The following is a 19,573-nucleotide window of genomic DNA, read 5'->3' on the forward strand; positions in this document are numbered from 1 at the left end:
CCCAAATTTCATGTTGAATTATAATCTTCAATGTTGGGGGAGGGAACCGGTGGGAGATGATTGGATCATAGGGACGGGTCTCCTCCTTGCTGTTCTGGTGATTGTGAGTGGGTTCTCACTAGATCTGGTTTTTTAAAAGTGTGTAGCACCTCCCCCTTCTTTCTCTCTTCCTCCTGCTCTGGCCATGTGCAGACATGTTTTGCTTCCCCTTCTGCCATGATTGTTAAGTTTCCTGAGGCCTCCTCAGGCTTGTGGAAGTGTGAGTCAATTAAACCTCTTTTCTTTATAAATTACCCAGTCTTAGGTAGTTCTGATAACAGTGTGAGAATGGACTAATACAGTAACTTCAAACCAAAAATCATGCAATAGACACACAAAAAAATAAAAAGCAAGAAACTAAATCATATCACCAGAGAAAATATGTTAAGTGAAAGAAGCCAGGCACAGAAAGACAAACATCGCATGTTCTCACTTATTTGTGGGCTCTAAAAATCAAAACAATTGAACTCATGGACACAGAGAATAGAAGAATGGTTACCAGAGGCTGGGAAGGGTAGTGAGGAGTTAGGGGGAAAGGTGGGGATGGTTAATGGGTACAAAAAAAAATAGAAAGAATGAATAAGACTATTTGATAGCACAACAGAGTGGCTTTAGTCAATAATAACTTAATTGTGCATTTTAAAATAACTAGGCAGGACGTGGTGCCTCATGCCTGTAATCCCAGCACTTTGGGAAGCTATAGCGAGAGAATTACTCGAGGTCAGGAGTTCGAGACCAGCCTGGACAACATGGTGAAACCCCATCTCTACTAAAAATACAAAAATTAGCCAGGCATAGTGGTGTGCACCTGTAATCCCAGCTACTCAGGAGGCTGAGGCAGGAGAATTGCTTGAACCTTAGAGGCGGAGGTTGCAGTGAGCTGAGATCGTGCCACTGCACTCTAGCCTGGGTGACAGAGAGAAAAACTCCATCTCAAAATAAATAAATAAATAAAATAACTAAAAGAGTGTAATCAGATTGCTTATAACACAAAGGATAAATACTTGAGGGGATGGATGCCCGGTTCTCCATAATGTGATTCTTACACATTGCATGCCTGTACCAAAACATCTCATGTACCCCATAAATATATACACCTATCTACTCACAAATTTTAAATTTTTTAATTTTTTTAAAAAACTAAAAATTAGCTAAGCGTGGTGGCACATGCCTGTAATCCAAGCTACTCAGGGAGGATGAGGCAGGAGAATCACTGGAGCCCAGGAGTTTGAGGCTACAGTGAGAGCTATGATTGTGCCACTGCATTCCAGCCTGGGTGACAAAGTGAGACCCTGTCTCTCAAAAAAAAAAAAAAGCCAGGAGTCAGGGCAACATAGCAAGACCCTACCACTACGAAAATAAAAAATGAGCTAGGTGTGATGGCATACACCTGTAGCCCTAGCTACTTGGGGGACTGAGGTGGGAGGATCGCCTGAACTCAGGACTTTGAGGCTGCAGTGAGCTATAATAGCACCACTGCACTCCAGCCTGGGTGACAGAGCAATATCCTGTCCCCACCACCAAAAAAAAAAAAAAAAAAAAAACCTGTAAAGAGATGTTTCTAGCAGCTTTATTCATAATTGCCAAAATTTGACAGCAACCAAAATGTCCTTCAGTTGGTGAGTGGCTACATAAATTGGAGTAATCCAGACAATGGAATATTATTCACACTAAGAAGAATTGAGCTATCAAAACCTGAGGAAATATGGAAGAACCATAAATGCATATTACTAAGTAAAAGAAGCCAATCTGAAAAGGCTACATACCTTATTATTCCAACCATATGACATTCTGGAAAAAGCAAAACTATGGATACAGCAAAAAGATCAGTGGTTGCCAGGGTAAACAGGGAGGGAGAAATGAATAGACAAAGCACAGAGGATTTTTGGGGCAGTGATACTACTCTGTATGATACTGTAATGGTGGATACATGTCATTATACATTTGTCCAAACCATAGAATGTACAACACCAGGAGCGAACCCTAATGTAATCAATGGACTTTGGGTGATGATGATGTATCAATGTAGTTTCATCAGTTGTAACAAATATACCACCATGATGCGGGATGTTGACAGTGGGAGAGGCTAGAGTGTGGAGTAAAAACAGTGGAAACAATGACAATATATAGGCAAAATATTAAATGGGTAGGTTCCTTGGTGTTGGTAAAGAGAAGGACAGAACCATTAACTTGTTGAATTTATTAGAAAAATTAGCTTACGGTCCCATCAACAGTGTAAAAGTGTTCCTATTTCTCCACATCCTCTCCAGCACCTGTTGTTTCCTGCCTTTTTAATGATCGCCATTCTAACTGGTGTGAGATGGTATCTCATTGTGGTTTTGATTTGCATTTCTCTGATGGCCAGTGATGATGAGCATTTTTTCATGTGTTTTTTGGCTGCATAAGTGTCTTCTTTTGAGAAGTGACTGTTCCTATCCTTCGCATTCTCAGCAAACTATCGCAAGGACAAAAAACCAAACACCGCATGTTCTCACTCATAGGTGGGAACTGAACAATGAGAACACATGGACACAGGAAGGGGAACATCACACACCAGGGCCTGTTGTGGGGTGGGGGGAGGGGGAGGGATAGCATTAGGAGATATACCTAATGTTAAATGACGAGTTAATGGGTGCAGCACACCAACGTGGCACGTGTATACATATGTAACAAACCTGCACGTTGTGCACATGTACCCTAAAACTTAAAGTATAATAAAAATAAAAAGAAAAAAGAAAAAAAAGAAAAATTATATTTAAGTATCATAAAATTGTAAATAAATCCTTAAAAGGATAAAAATACATTATATAGCTTCTAAACCGACAGAAGAAATTAAAGGAATATGGAAAGCTTTGTTAGTCCAATAGAAAGTTTGGGAGGGAAAGGAAGAGGGAGAAAGTTAGGAAAATGTGTGGTGAATAGAACCTAAAGTAGGTGGGAAAAAGCAAGTTGCAGAACGATATGTATATATTGACACAATGTATATGAAGTTTTAAAAGCCCAGAAAACATTTAAAGCCCACCAAAGGATCTAAATAGACATTTCTCAAAAGGAGAAATACAAATGGCCAACAAATATATGAAAAAAATGTTCAACATCACTAATCATCAGAGAAATGCAAATGAAAACAACAATGATGTCTTAACTTACTCCAGTTTTAATGACTATTATCAAAAAGACCAAAAAAAATGCTAGTGAGGATGTGGAGAAAAGGGAATTCTTATATCTTGTTGGTAGGAATGTAAATTCGTATGGCCATTATGAAAAGCAGTATGGAGATCCTGCAGTAAAACTGAAAGTAGAACTACTGTATTATCCAGCAATTCCATTAATGGATATTTATCCAAAGGAAAGGAAATCAGTATATCAAAGGGATATGTGCTCCCCTATGTTTACTGTAGTGCTATTCACAATAGCCAAGATATGGAATCAACCTAAGTGTCCATCAATGGACGACTGGATAAAGAAAATGTGGAATGGAGTGGAATATTATTCAGCCATTAAAAATGAAATCCTTTCATTCACAGCAGCATGGATGAGCCTGGAGGACATTGTGTTAAGTGAAATAAGTCAGGCACACAAAGGTAAATGCCGCATATTCTCACTCATATGTGGGAGCTAAAAACGTTGAGCTCTGAGAAGGAGAAAGAAGAATTATGATTACTAGAAACTGGGAAGCATGGGGAGGAGAGGAGGATAAGAAGTTGGTTAACAGATACAGTTACAGCTAGATGGGAGGAATATGTTCTACTGTTGTATAGCACTATACGGTGACTACAGTTAATAATTGCATATTTTTTTAAACTAGGAGAGAGAATTTTGAATGTTTTCAGCACAAATAAATGATAAATGTTTGAGGCGACGGATATACTAATTACTCTAACTTGATCATTATACGTTGTATGTATCAAAATATTACTCTTATCCCATAAATATGTACAATTATTACATATCAACTAAACAAAAGAAAAATAGCTAGAAGAGAAGAATTATAATGTTCCCAACAGAAGGAAATGATGTTTGAGGTGATGGATATTCCAATTACCCTGATTTGGTCATTACACATTGTATACAGATATCAAGATATCTCATGTACCCCCAAAATATGTACAACTATTATACATATTTTTAAATGAATAAAATGCATTAGGCAACAATAAGTAAATAAAAATCAAATGAAAAACACAAAGCCCATAATATTACTTATTGCTTATGGATACCTAAATAATAAACACAAAATTTGTGATAACAGTTATTTCTGGAAGGAAAGGAGAATGAAACCAAGGAAGGATATACAGAGGATATCAACTCTGTAAATGTTCATTTCTGTTTTTAAAATCTAGTTTTTAAAATAATAAAACATGTTAAGATTTTATAAAGACAGGTGGTGGATACCTAGGCATTTGTTACATTTTGTATTCTTGTCTCTCCATTTGAAATAATTACTACTTGGAAAAATAAGTTGAAAAAGAGAGGGGAGCAAAGAATGAAAAACCTTATGTATGTATCTATTTTATATGAATAATTAAAATAACATATATATGTTGAGATAAGCATACAAAAAATGGCTAGAAAATATAGACCCACTCTAAACAGTGATTGTCTTTGAAGGATAAGATTGCAACCTACTTCCACTTTCTGTTCTATATTGCTATTTTTTATTTTGTTTTGTCTTATAATGAGCATGCATTACTATACTAAGCAGTAAAAGAATCGTTTTTTTTCAGGTAGAGGCAATGAAAAGAAAACAAGCGAGTCTGAACACTTTAGTCTTCATTAGGAAAACTCAAAGCTACAATAGTTTTTTAAAAAAAGAAAAAGAACATATTTGAAATGCCATTTTCAAGCAAGTTCTCTCTGTATTTAGTGTTATGCTCCGTTGTGTCAAAATGCTGAGAGGAGTTATTAACTAACTGATGCAAAATGTAGATATCTTATTGTATTCTTGCTAAGCATTTCCATGGGCAAAAATGAAAGAATGAGATGATGTGGTAATTTTGATTAAATGGCCGCCTGTGCTATCTTATGGCAGCTGGTTTTGAAGATTAGGCCATTCTTAGGCTGTAATTGGATAATGCTGGCTTTGTTGATTTGAAGTAGAAGGCTAATCCCGGGAGTTTACAGTGACAACCAAACTGTTAGATCGCTGGCATGGTAACAAGAAAAGAGGAAAACAAGATACAATGATAGACTGGAACAGTCCTCTTGCCTGTATCTCATGCCAGTGGCAGTATAATGTATTATACATTGGGTTGAAAGTATATTTATATTTAATAGAAATATTACATATTCACAAATATGAAGATCACAGCATAGATCATGAATGAATACACCATAATATGCATGTTGTAAAGTGGAGGGCTAATTTCAAAACAAAAATCATAGTTCCAAGATGTAACCTTTGTGATAAGTGAACACATTTTGAATAGAACTATATTGCACATAATAGAGATATAGGATAATTACATTCTTTCAGTATTATGTTGTAATATCATTGTAAACATATTTTATAAAACATATCCATGAGTGAGTTCATTATCTTTAATGGAAAAGGAGAATTGCCTTAATCATGACTCATAATCCTATTGCTGAGATGGAAATGAGTCATATGCAAGCTGTTATAGTAGAGAAGACCAAAAAGGAAAACAAAAAAGATTTGCATCAAACAATGTAATGCCAAATGTATAGGGTTTTTTTCAACATCAGTAGTATGTTTTTCATTAAATTTTTAAGAAAGCCTAATGGGTAAAGTTTAAAAGATCATTTTAGATCAGCGTTTTCCAAAAATGAATATAAAAATTACCCAGAATGGGCCTCTCTAAAAGATAGGACAGAAAAGGGTCCACTATGGCCCTCTAAACAATTTATAGATTCATCTGGAGGAAAAGTAGTCTCTGTGAACATGCTCCATCTTTTGCAAGAACTGTCATCAAGTTAAAAGCTGCTGTGAAATGTGGCAGTATTTATTAAAATTTTAAATGTTCATAACCTCTGATGGAGCTTTTGGCTTGCAGGAAATTATTCTACAGAATGCCATAACTGCACAAAGATGTATACACAAGGATATTCATTGCAGTATTGTTTGTAGTTTTCTGTAATAGCTAAAAGTTGATAGCAATCCAAATATTTATCAACAAATATTTAAATAAAACATGGTATATGCACAGAATGAAATGTTATATATACACATATACACACACACACACACACACACACACACAGAGAGAGATTCATAAGTACCAACATGGAAAGATGTGCTTACACATTAAGTGGAAAAAGTATGCTGTGCAGTGCCATGTTGAATATGATCCCATTTTCATTGTTGGTATCTGTACATAAGAAAGAAAAATTAGAGGAATAAGCTGTAAACTGTTAACAGTGGGGGCTATGAAACACTTTCACTTTTCAATTTACATGTTTATGAATATTGTATAATGTACACATTAATTTTGTAATCAGAAAAAAATTTAAAAATTAGACCTGCTGGACTGACGAGACTGAGATTCTTTATACACATACACAAACACATACACACAAACTAGTTTGACTGACAGGCCAAATTGATCAAAAATATATGTAGAAACAGACTAGGCTATACAGGCTTGATGTTTTTTCTTTAAGGTGGTGTTACGGGCTGAATTGTCTCCTTCCAAAATTGACATGTTGAAGTCCTAAGCCCCAGTAGTTCAGAATGTGATGCTATTTGGAAATAGGACCTCTAAAGAGGCAATTAAGTTAAAATGGGGTCATTAGGATGGCCCTGATCCAATATGACTGGTGTCCTCATTGAAAGAGGAAGGGATTAGGACAAAGACACACAGACAAAGGGAAGACCATGTGCAGACACAGGGAAGCTAAGGAGACAGGCCTCAGATGAAACCAAACCTGCCTCCAGAATTGTGAGAAAACAAATTTCTGTTGTTCAAGCCACGAACTTTGTGGTATTTTGTAATGGCGGCCCTAGCAAACTAATACAAATAGTAGACTGAAGGCACATTATAAAAACCACTATAAATCTGCATTTTAAAACTGACTTTATAACAACACGGATGAACTTTGAAAACATTATGCTAAGTGAAAGAAATCAGTCACAAAAGACTATGTATTACATGATTCCATTTATATAAAATGTCCAAAATAGGCAAGTCTACAGAGACAGAAAGATATTAGTGGTTGTCTAGGCCTCAGGGCTTTGGAGGGGAACTAAGAATGACCACTAATGGATACAGGATTTCTTTTGGGATGTAGAACATGTCCTAAAATTGATTGTGGTAATGGTTGCATTTCTCTGTGAACACTAAAACCATTGAATTTTACTTTTAAATACATGAATTGTATGATTTGTGAATTATATCTCAATAAAGCTGTTTTAAAAACTTGGTTTCAGGCTAGGTGCAGTGGCTCATGCCTATAATCCCAGCACTTTGGGAGGCTGAGGCAGGAAGATAGCTTGATCCTAGGAGTTCTAGACCACCCTGGGCAACACAGTGAGACTCTGTCTCTACAAAAATTAAAAAAAAAATTAGCTGGGTGTAGGGGCACATGCCTGTGGTCCCAGCTACTGAGGAGGCTGAGGTGGGAGGATCACCTGAGTCAGGGAGGTCGAGGCTGCAGTGAGCCATGATTGTGCCACTGCACTCCAGCCTGGGCAAAAGAGTGCAATCTTTGTCTCAATCAATCAATATCGTCTCAGTTAATCAAACAATAAGACTTGGTTTCAAGGAATAAAGAGAACAATCACAAAATTCAAAATAGAGGAGTAACCATAGACGGATGAAATCAAAAGAATTATACAAGAATTTGCACAACTCTATACAAATAAATTTGCAAACTTGGGTGAAATAGACGATTTCCTATGAAAATTTGAATTATCAAAATTAACTCAATTCATTGGGAAAACATAACAAAAGCTACAACAAAGGAAAAATGAAAGAAAAAAATTAACTCAAGAAGTGATTGAAATAAACAACCAATTATTCGAAATTATTTTGAAAAATGGTGTCAAAGAGTATCCTGCAAAATACATGAGGCTCAGAAGTTTCAGATAAGTTCTACCAAATAAGCATTGAATAACTTCAATGTTACCACACCTGTTCCATAGTATAGGGAAGAATACAAATTATTTTCTTCAAAGTTCAATGAAAGCAATAGCTCAATCTCACTCATGAATATCAATGCAAAAATCCTGTACAAAATATAAGCAGAATTAGCCCATGGGAAGAATAACACGCTGATTACCAAGTAGTTCTATTTCTGGAAGTCAAATTTATTTTAATGTTAGGGAATTTGTTAATATAATTTACTATATTAATAGAGCAAGGAAGAAACAATGTGATCATCTTCATAAGTGCTGAAAAGGCATTTGAAAAAATTTAACATCCATTTCTGATTTAAAATACTCTTTATAAACTAAGAATAGATACATACTCACTTACCATTATGTTATTTTAAAAAGTTTGATACTGATGCATAAACAAACAGATACACATAGCAACGGAACAGAATACAGTCCAGAAATAAGGCCAAATATATATGGGACCTTAGTAATAAAAGCCACATTTCAAATCAGTGAGGGAAAAGGATGTCTTCAACAAATGACATAGTGACAACTGGCTAGACATAGGTTGGATACCTACAACATTCCTTGCACCAAAACAAATTCCAGATGGGATTAAGGGATTCTTAAGAAACTAAAATGTATTTTAAAATTAGTTGGATATATTTATGACCTTAAGGAATGTCCATTTCAACACGACACAAAATGCCAAAAGCCATAAGGACAATTTTGATATATCTGACTAGATTAAAAATTAAAATTTTCTGCAGGGAAAAAAAAAACTTCTTACCTCAAAATAATTCTAGATGCATGAAAGATTTAAACATTTTTTAATCATAAAAATAATATGGAAGTTTTTTTAATAACTACAACATGGAGGTCTTCACAAAGAAGGATATGAAATCCAAAAGCCACAAAGAAAAGACTGACAAATTTGACTGCATAAAATACTTAAGTGGTTTGCATGGAAAAAACACTATAACCAATGTGTAAGAAAAGCTGGGCAAATATTGGCAATTCATACCACAGATGCAGCACTACATTTTTTAATAAATAAAGAGCTCCTACAACCCAAAAAGAAAAAGGCCAATAGCAAAATAGGCAAAAGAAATGGATGGACAGTTCACAGGAAGAAAAAGAAATTGTTTTTATTTATTTCTTTATTTTTATTATTTATTTATTTTTTAATTTTTTCTTTTTTTTTTTTTTTTTTTTTTGGAGAGATGGAGTTTCGCCATATTACCCAGGTTGGTCTTGGATTCCTGAGCTCAGGCAATCCACCCACCTCTGCCTCCCCAAATTCTGGGATTACAGGTATTTTTTTTTTAATTAGAGATAGAGTCTCCCTCCGTTGCCCAGGCTGGAGTGCAGTGGCACGATCATAGCTCACTGCAGTCTCACTGCAGCCTCCACCTCCCAGGTTCAGGTAATCCAGTAGCTGGGACTACAGGCCCATGCCACATGCCTGGCTAATTTTCATATTTTTTGTAGAGACCGGGTCTTGCTGTGTTGGCAAGGCTGATCTCAAACTCCTGGCTTCAAACGATCTTCCCACTTCATCCTCCCAAAGTGCTGGAATCACAGGTGTGAGTCACTACACCCAGCCAGAAATTGCATTTTTTTTTTCAGACGGAGTCTCACTCTGTCGCCCAGGATGGAGTGCAGTGGCACGATCTCGTCTCACTGCAACCTATGCCCCCCCGGTTCAATTGATTCTCCTGCCTCAGCCTCCCGAGTAGCTGGGATTACAGGTACGGGCCACCACGCCAGGCTAATTTTTGTAGGAGTTTCACCATGTTGGCCAGGCTGGTCTCCAACTCCTGACCTCAGGTGATCCTCCCACCTCAGCCTCCCAAAGTGCTGGAATTACAGGTATGAGCCACCACGCCCAGCCAGAAATCGCTTTTAGAATACGAAAATTGCTGAATTTTACTCATAATGAAAGAAACACGTTTACAAAAAGATGCCATTTTTACCTATCAAATTGCCAAAGATCCAAAAATTTAACTTTTTCTTGAGGGTGTGGGAAAACAGGTACTCTCCCACATTATTTTTCTTGTTCTTCTTCTCCTTCTCCTTTTTGGTTTGTTTATTTATTTGTTTATTTATTTTGAGACAAGGTCTCCCTCTGTCACCAAGGCTAGAATGCCTGGCGTGATCACAGCTCACTGCAACCTCCACCTTCCAGGCTCAAGCAATCCTCCCACCTCAGTCTCCCCAGTAGCTGGGACTGCAGGCACAAGCCACCACGCCCAGCTAATTTATTTTTTTTGTAGAGACAGGGGTCTCCCTATGTTGGCCAGGCTGCTCTAGAACTCCTGGGCTCAAGAGATCTGCCCGCCTCAGCCTCCCAAAGTGCTGGGATTATAGGCGTGAACCACAGTGCCTGGCCCCACATTTCTAATGTGAGTTTAAATTGGTGCAAGCAGCATGGAGATCAATCTAGCAATATCTATAAAAATCTAAAATAATTGACTCAACAATTATATTTCAGGGGTTTTAGCCGACTCCAACATTTGCAAATGACATGTACACAGTTTATTGCAGCACTGTTTGCAACAGCAAGGGCTGGAAACAACTGAACGCCCATCAAACAAGATACAGTTTAAATAAATAAAAGACCTATATGTTTGTATAAGCAATCAATCTGAAAAATTATAACAGTGGCTACTTCTGAAGAAGGAAACTGAAGGGCTGGGGATCTGCAATTAAAAAGAGATTTCCTTTTCATTGTATACTTTTTCAGTACTGCTTGAACTTTTTACTATGTCTATAGTTTGCCTATTTGTAAACTGCTATTTTGCTTAATAAACATGTAGAAATTAGTTTGCACCAAGTACTATCAACTTTCCAAATATTAACTCAGATCTTTTTCTTAATCTTATGAAGTATGCATTTTTATTGTCTCCATTACACAGATGAGGAAACCCAGGTATGCCAGACCACATTATGATTTCCACTGGCCCTGGTCACTTATGCCTTTATGGGATCATTCCTGCATTTAAAAAAATATTAATAGCCATTGGGTGAGGTGGCACATGTCTGTAGTCCCAGCTACTCAGAAGGCTGAGTCAAGCAAATCACTTGAGCCCAGGAGTTTACGACTGTAGTATATGTTTCCCAAAGCGAGGCCAGAGTGGAAAAGTGGTTATTCGCTGAACTTCTCAGAGGGTGATGGTCACCGACGCCAGGTACTGTTGAGGAGCCGAGAAAGCCCAGCAGCAGGGCCTAGGTTCTCAGAAGAAGGGCTGTCCCCCTCCAAGTGGCGGTGACTCTCAATGCAGAACCACCACAGTGATCTCACATTTTGTGAGATTATCCTGATGGAGATGGGGTCCCATGATGCAGCCTGGCCTTTCCTAGAGCCTGTGAACCCACGTTTGGACCAATCTCATTTTTAATAAGGTTAAAAAGAAAAAAAAAATGTCTAGAGAAAAAAAAAACCCTCCTGTTTTTACCACGTGATTTTCCACAAGTGCAGCTATAGAAAAGTGCTTGTCAGTTGAATAAAAAACCACATTTGATAGAGAAAAAAAAAGACTATAGTATGCTATGATTGCACCTGTGAATAGCCACTGCACTCCAGACTGGGCAACACAGCAAGACCCCGTCTCTTAAAATAAATTAAAAATTGTATTTTACAATTGATTTGGTATATAAAAACAAATATAATCTGAACTGAATTCATTATTATATATTCATTATTTAATGTTCATCTTTTCTCCCTGATTTTAAAAGAAAACACTTTCATGAGCTCCTAAAATTAAACATGTCTGTGGGCTCCTAAAAGTATGTAACAGACCCTAGGCACTGTGCCTACCATGCCTAATGTTTAAGTCAGCCCTGCAGGCACAGAGTAACTTGCCCAGGTCACACAGTCAAATGGCAGAGCTGCGATTTGAATCCAGATAATGTGGCTTCAGAATCTATGATTTTAACCTCCATGCTAGGCAAACAAAGCAAATCACATGGGGGAAATCCTGTACATATTACATGTTTTTTTAGAAGAAAATTTATACACATATGCGCCTAGGCCATCTCTGGAAGAATTCACCAAAATAAAAAATGTCTGGGAAAAGGAACTAGGAATTGGGGGCATAGGAGACTTAATTTTCATTGTACGTTCCTTTGCACTGTTAATTCTTTTTTACCATGAGCATATATTTCTAAATGAGGAAAGTGAGTCTTAAACAGGATTAAGTAACTTGCCCAAGGTTACACAGGAGTAAAGAAACCTCAAAGTTTACTCTGGCATGAATGAAATATTTAAGTTTGTTTTCTTGATGGAACATTTGGGCAAGGAGCATATAATTTTGGTTTCTTAAAATTAAACTTTTATTTAAAAATAACTCAAGGTAATAAGGGTTATAATTTTTCCCTATGCTACACTTTTTAGGTTTTCTGGAGGTATTGCTCTCTACCACTTTCTCCACGTCCACAAATCAAAATACCCCCAGAATTCAGCAGCTTCATATTAGAGTCAATTTTCTGGATGGATCCCTTATTAGAGAATTGGAAGTTTATAAATATGCACAATTATTCAGCCAATAAACAATACATCCTCCTTCCTAAATATAGGCCTTTCCTGTATCCCTGTTAAATTGCATCATTTTAGGCCATAGGACTGGTCAGACAGCCTCTTTTTGTATTATGATTCTGGATCCAGTGCATTCATCTTTATGGCACCCTTAAATCTGGCAAGTATGTTTTCCGTGTTTCATCCAAATATTGATTAAAATATTTAACACACGACAGGACTTAAGCAGAGCCCTGATGATGGGACCAGAGCTCTCTCCAGGATCACATCAATCCATTGCTTTGGCTAATAAGCTGCCAATCCAATTGATTGTACCATCTATCATTCCACTCACATCCCCTCTTCCCGCTTTCCCCTAGGACATATGGAGATCCCAGTGTTTTATTGCAAAGTGTCCATAGCATTCCATTTCCCACTGTGCTGCTCAGAGCAGGTATTTGAAACTAACAAAGGATTGGTTTCTTTACTACATTCTGCAGGCTTCTGAATTTTACAGCCTGGTCAATACCCCAGAACTCAAACACAAACTGTTTAGAAAAATTTTAATTCCCCATGGCTCCCAAATCTTTCATAACACATTTGTACAGAACATTTTAAAATGCAAAGATATGCAATCATTTCCCCCTAGGATCAACCCACTGCCACCCAAAATAACCCAGACAACTGAACACAGCAGCTGGCAAAAGGATGGAGGTCTCTAACCATGGGGGCAGAGAGCTAACTGCATGCCACAAGGAATAACTGAAGAAGCATTCTCTGTTAACAACCCCTTGCTCTATTTCTAGCTGCAACATGCAAGCTACAGTCAAAGGGTTGGGAGGAGAACATATTTTCTGATTTCCCCTGTAATCACACACACAGTCCATAGAATATTTACAGTGGTAACCCTAACTTAACACAATTGCTATGTTTCTAAAAAGTTTACTATAAAGTAGAATTTACTGAACAAGGAATTCATTTTTTTTTCATTGACTTTTCCTACCACCCCACATTGCCCTGGAAAGAATTTTGTTCCTTGGTTATTAAAAAAAAAAATACACTTACAGACGTAGCAGAATTTTCAATATTAGAGGAAAGAATCACGATTAACACTAAAATAATAAATAACGTTTTACTCAAAATGTCACAGAAAAGAATGACTAAAAGTAAAAAAAAAAATACTAGAATGTCAGCTATTCTGGCAATAGGATTACTTAGCTAATATGGCCTCACGTATAATATCATTAGGAAAACTCAGTTTTGCACCATTTCTAGTATTTCTCCCTGTTTTAGAGTTACCATCTTTTTTTCAGACCCCTTTAACAATCTGGGCATGGTGGCTCATATCTGTAATCCCAGTAACTTGGGAGGCTGAGGGAGGAGGATCACTTGAGGCCAAGAGTTCGAGACCAGCCTGGGCACCACAGAGAGACCCTGGGTCTCTGTCGTGCCACTGCACTCAGTCCTGGTGGACAGAGTGAGACCCCCCATATCAAAAAAAGAAAAAAAAGGCAGGACAGATATCTTTAACAGCTGAAGTCTGTATGGTTTGTTAAATGATTTGTTTTAATATGAGAAAATAATACATGAAGTAGGTCTGTTTAGATATGCAGCTGATTGGCAGTTGATTAATATCCAAAAAATGATTAGTAAAATTAAATTGTGCCTCTGCTATTCCTAACATAAAGGTTAAATGGAGGTGCTGCTTTCATTAAGGTATGTTATTGCATCAGAATAGTGTTTGTTGAGATGACAAAGTGCTGATTATAGTTAGATATTAACTGCTTGCTGTCATTTGTCATTCCAAGATAGGGCTAGTTATAATAATAGCTAACTTTTACTGAGCATTCACTAAATACTAGACACCGTGTGAAGTGTTTATGTATATTAATCACATTGAAAGCTGACGACAACCCTATGAAGCAGAAAACATTATCATCTATATATTACAGAAAAAACAGGCACAGAGAACCTAAGTAATTTGACCAAGATCACACAGCTAGTAACTGGTAGCACATGATATGAAATCACACGAATTTCAGAGCCTGAACTCAACCATCATGCTGAGAAAGGAATTTGGCATTTCTGCTGATGATGAATGGGGAAGTATATAATAGCAGCAACTTTGTTAAAAAAAAAAAAAAAAAAAAAGAGCTTGCTCTTTGTATCTTACTAAATACATAAATATCTTGATTTCAAAGTTTCCCTAGATCAATCACCATAGAATGAGAGACATCTAAGCACTCAGGCTGGACTCTGTCAAGATTCTCTGCATCTGTAAATGACTTTTAATTAGATTATAATTGAACCCTCTCTTCAATATAGTAGCTTTGATGCCTTTATGGTAAGTGACCAAAGAGTGCATTGCTATAGAGAAGGGCTAGGAAGAGAAATGAGAAAGGTTGTTTTCCTGAGGCTTGACTGAGGGATATGGCAGGAAAGGCCTGGAGGTACACTTACTAGGAGCACGTTACACCAATGCTCTTCAGACTCAACTCTCTTTTGCATATAAATTACTTAAAATTTTCACACAGCTTGTAATAATAATCTTCATTCTATACTATATTCACCAGAACACAATTCTAACTAAATATGTTAATATACCTAATACCGATATTTAAGATTCTTGTTTCATAGTTGAGAAGCCATATGAGAAATAAAGATTCTAAAACAGTAATCCTGATTTTTTTTCGAGTGATGTACTAATAAAAATATACTAACAAATTGAGCTGGATCCTGACATCCTTTGAATTACACACAGATCCTGTCCTTTTTTTCCCCATTCTCCCCAGTTTTCAAAATGATCTCTCCTCTCTATATGGTCTTTAAGAGTCCTTGAACAACAGTACACTGATTATCACAAAACCAATCCTACATCTTTTCCCCTAAACTATATGCAAATTACCTATTTTTCACACTCACTCCAACAGAAATAAATCTAGCTTCCATATCCCAAATCAGTTACTGCTTTTATGCTGTTTCTTCTGATTTAAGGGTGGCAACAATTATTATTTCTAGTATTAGTCATGGTCTTCCAGAGACTAGCAAGGCTATAATTCATGCTTTACTGCTATTGGTAAATCAGGCAAGTGAAAAACAGCAAAAGCCTATAATTTAAGTTCTCTCTGGGTTCTTAATCTAAGACTCTGGCATTTGAATTAGGATCAGTAATATATGGGTAAAATTAAACCATGAAGTGTATATAAATTACTATCAGATCTATCACTCTGAAACTCGTAAATTAAGAATTGAGATGGAAATTCTAATTTTAATCCTTTGTATTAATACTATAACATACACTACACTAAATAGATGTATATCTTGTTTTCATTTAAACTGCCTGTTAACATAGATTTGGGCCTTTTGATCTAAAACAAAAGCCAATAGTGTGCAGATAACAAGTTATTCCTCTGAAAACATATTTTTCCAGTTAAAGAAATTCCAGAAACATTTTTTATGTCATCAAATCTATATGCCATTAATTCTAAGCAATGGGAATGATATCCTATTTTCTCTTAGTTATGATTTAGGTCTGGACTCTTCATTCCCATCCTCTCCTTTTTCCCTTTGATTCCTGCTTTCAAAGAACTGTGTATAAACTAAAATTGTATGAAATTGAAATATTGCTGAAAAACAGAAGAGATGGCCCGCCTATTTCAGGTGACACAAAGGAAGGTGGTCTTTGATTACGTGTCCCCAAATTACCTCTGAATGGTTGCCTCACAGGGATGGAAGTCAACATTCCTCTTTTCTTTCCTATATTACTGGGGCTCTCCTCATCTAGCTCTTTTTGTCCACCACTACGTTTCCTTCCACTACCTAGTATCTCTTCCACCCAATCCTAGTTCAATTTTGTCTAAGTGCTGGCTAGCAAATGAAGACAGGAAAAAAAAGTGGGAGAGGGGCACGAATGCTACTAAGGGAAAGGGAGGAACTAACCCTTCAATATCTTTTTTGAGCTGGGCACTCAACCAAGCATTTTACACATGCCCTCTCATTTAATTCTATAACAGCCCTACAAAATTGTGCTATTGTCTTCATTAGACAGATGATGAAATTAAGGTTGAAAGACTTCAAGAAATGTGTCCAACACACAGCTAGCAAATGTCAGGAAAGGAATAAGAGAGATTGAAAAACTGAAGAGTAAGCAAACTCTGCTCGCTTTACTCCTTACTACCTCTCTCCAGCCCTCACCCTGGGTTCATCTTCACGGGAACAGGTGCCAGTTGCCACAAGCTTAATATCCTCAATGAGCCTTAAACTGTAACTCTTAATGTTATCTTAAACTTAATTCTCAAATGTTATTTACAATAATGTCATACATACAGTCTCAGAGACAAATGAAAGGATGAGAATACTTTTAGACTTCCATTTCCGGTAATATGGAGCACTAGATCTCCTGAAAAATCTTCTGCTAGAAAATAACTACAAATTATGTAGGTTTATTTTTAATCTTTTTGATGTATAACATAACACAGCCAGCAAGAGAGAAGAGGAAATCTCCAGAGATCAAAAAATGAAAAAGAAGCGGAGAGCATAACTGTAATGGATGCTAATGCTTCAACAGCTCTGGGTGTTTTTGCACTTGTCAGTAATCAATATTCAAAGAGATATTAGCAGAGAATTTTCAGAATTATAAAAGCTATAAATCTCCAAATTCAGAAAACATAAATCCTCTAATAGAATTTTAAAAAGAAATTCTACATCTAAACACATTGCTGTTAAATAACAAAACAAACAAAATATTTTAAAGCAGCCAGAGAGAAAAGATAGATTATCTAAAAAGGAAAAACAATTAAACTGACAGCAGGCATCTCTACAGCAACAATAAAATACACAAGACAATAAAATAGTATCTTCAAAGTGCTGAGAGAAAGTAATTGTCAACTTGGAATTGTGAAGCATAGCAAAACCATCTATCAAGAACAAGGGCAAAATAAGGACATTTTCAGACAAATGAAAACTAAAAGTTTCATCAATAGACCCTCACCAAAGGAAATTCTAATGAATATACTTCAGAAAGAAGAAAAATGAACTCCAAAGGCAGGACTAAGTTTCCAGAAGAAATGGCTCATAAAGAAATTAGAACACATGTGGTTAAAGCCAAACAATTATTGACTGTATGAAACAATAATGATGTATAATTTGGATAAGGAGGAGGTACAATATTGGATAGCAACAACAAATAAAATGAGAGGAGATTGAGTGGATTTAATGCATTCTAAAGTTCTCATTTTGTTTTAGAAGAGTAGAGATGTTTATTTCATTAGCAAAGATACTTTATTCAGTCAAATATGCATGTTAAAAACTTAAGAGTAATAGTAAAGGAAAAAATCCTTAAAAATTAAAACAAAACAGCCTCCATCAAGCCAAATATAGACCCAAAGAAAGAAAAAAAGGAAATGGGGAAAAAGTAGAACAAATAACATACAATAACATAGTGAAAATATATCCAAATATATCAGTAAATGTAATAAATATAAAGTAACTTCAAAATGGAGATTTTCAGGTCAGATTAAAAATAAATTCAGTCAGCTTCCAGGAAGATAGGTAGATATACTTGTTTTATATATATTACTTTAAAATATATATAAGGCTATGAAAGGAGGACAAAATAAGACAGAGGGGTTAGGGACCTTGGGGTCCAAGAAATGATATGATGCTAAGTTCTTGGGTATTATTTTTGCCTTATATATGTCAGACTTCAAGCTGAAGAAGCTGACAACTCAGAAACAACAATAGGCACAGACATAAAAAGCCCTAACAAAACACTGCTCTATCTAAAGACCTAGGAAACGGACAGCCTAGTAAGACAGAAAACTTTTAAATAATAACTACTCTACTGCAGGCAAACACCATAGAAAACACTGTGGCCCTATCCATACTCCTGATACCAAAGGCCAAGTGAGAAGCCCAGACTTCTATCCTCTCTCCAGGCTGTAAAAAAGTGTCCCAATAGCCTCTCCAGGGTGACATCAAAGGAGACAGAGTAGGGAACCAAGACTTTCATTTCTGCTGGATGATAGTGACAGCTTACCCACCAAAGGTAGAAGTAGAGACTACAATGGGAGCCTGTCAATAACAAGGTGCCCCTCCTCTTCCTGGCTAGGAAGGTGTCGGAGGAGGCTTAGAGGAGAGTCAGGACATTTACCACTGCCCATTGGTAATCAGGTTATCCCCTACCATTATGTCATTGGAGACCATGTGGAGGGCAGACAGTTAGGTGTGAGTAGAGGCCTAGGTGGGAACTGGAACTCCCACCTCCACCCAGCATTAGCAAGGAGGAAATCCCCCATGAGTGTCAAGAGAGACCAAGTGGGGAGCCAGGACTCTTACAACCCACCTGACAGTAATGAGGCAGTGCCCCTCTTCCCTTGTCAGAGTGGTGTCAGAGGAAGTCACCTAAAACAGAAAGTTTAAATAAGATCCAGAGTCTCATAACATAATACCAAAAAGTCCAATTTCAATAAAAAGTTACCCCTTATACCAAGAACCAGGAATATCTCAAGCTGAATTAAAAATAAAATCAATAGATGCCAACACCAAGATGATAGAAATATTAGAATTATCTGACAAGGCTGGGTACAGTGGCCATGCCTGTAATCTCAGCACTTTGGGAGGCCAAGGAGGGCAAATCACTTGAGGCCAGGAGTTCAAGACCAGCCTGGCCAACATGGAGAAGCCCTGTCTCTACTAAAAGTACAAAAATTAGCCAGGCGTGTTGGCAGGTACTGGTCATCCCAGCTACCTGGGTGGCTGAGACAGGAGAATTGCTTGAACCCAGGAGGCGGAGGTTGCACTGAGCTGAGATCATGCCACTGTCCACCAGTCTGGGTAACAGAGTGATACTCCATCTCACAAATAACATAAAATAATAAATAAATAAAATGGCTTCTGCAAGCAATTATGAACACAATTGAAACAAATTAAAAAGCAGGAAATTTTAGCAAAGAAACAGAAAA

This window comes from Hylobates moloch, unplaced genomic scaffold (genome assembly GCF_009828535.3).
Source record: "Hylobates moloch isolate HMO894 unplaced genomic scaffold, HMol_V3 SCAFFOLD_7, whole genome shotgun sequence".
Classification (NCBI taxonomy): Eukaryota; Metazoa; Chordata; class Mammalia; order Primates; family Hylobatidae; genus Hylobates; species Hylobates moloch.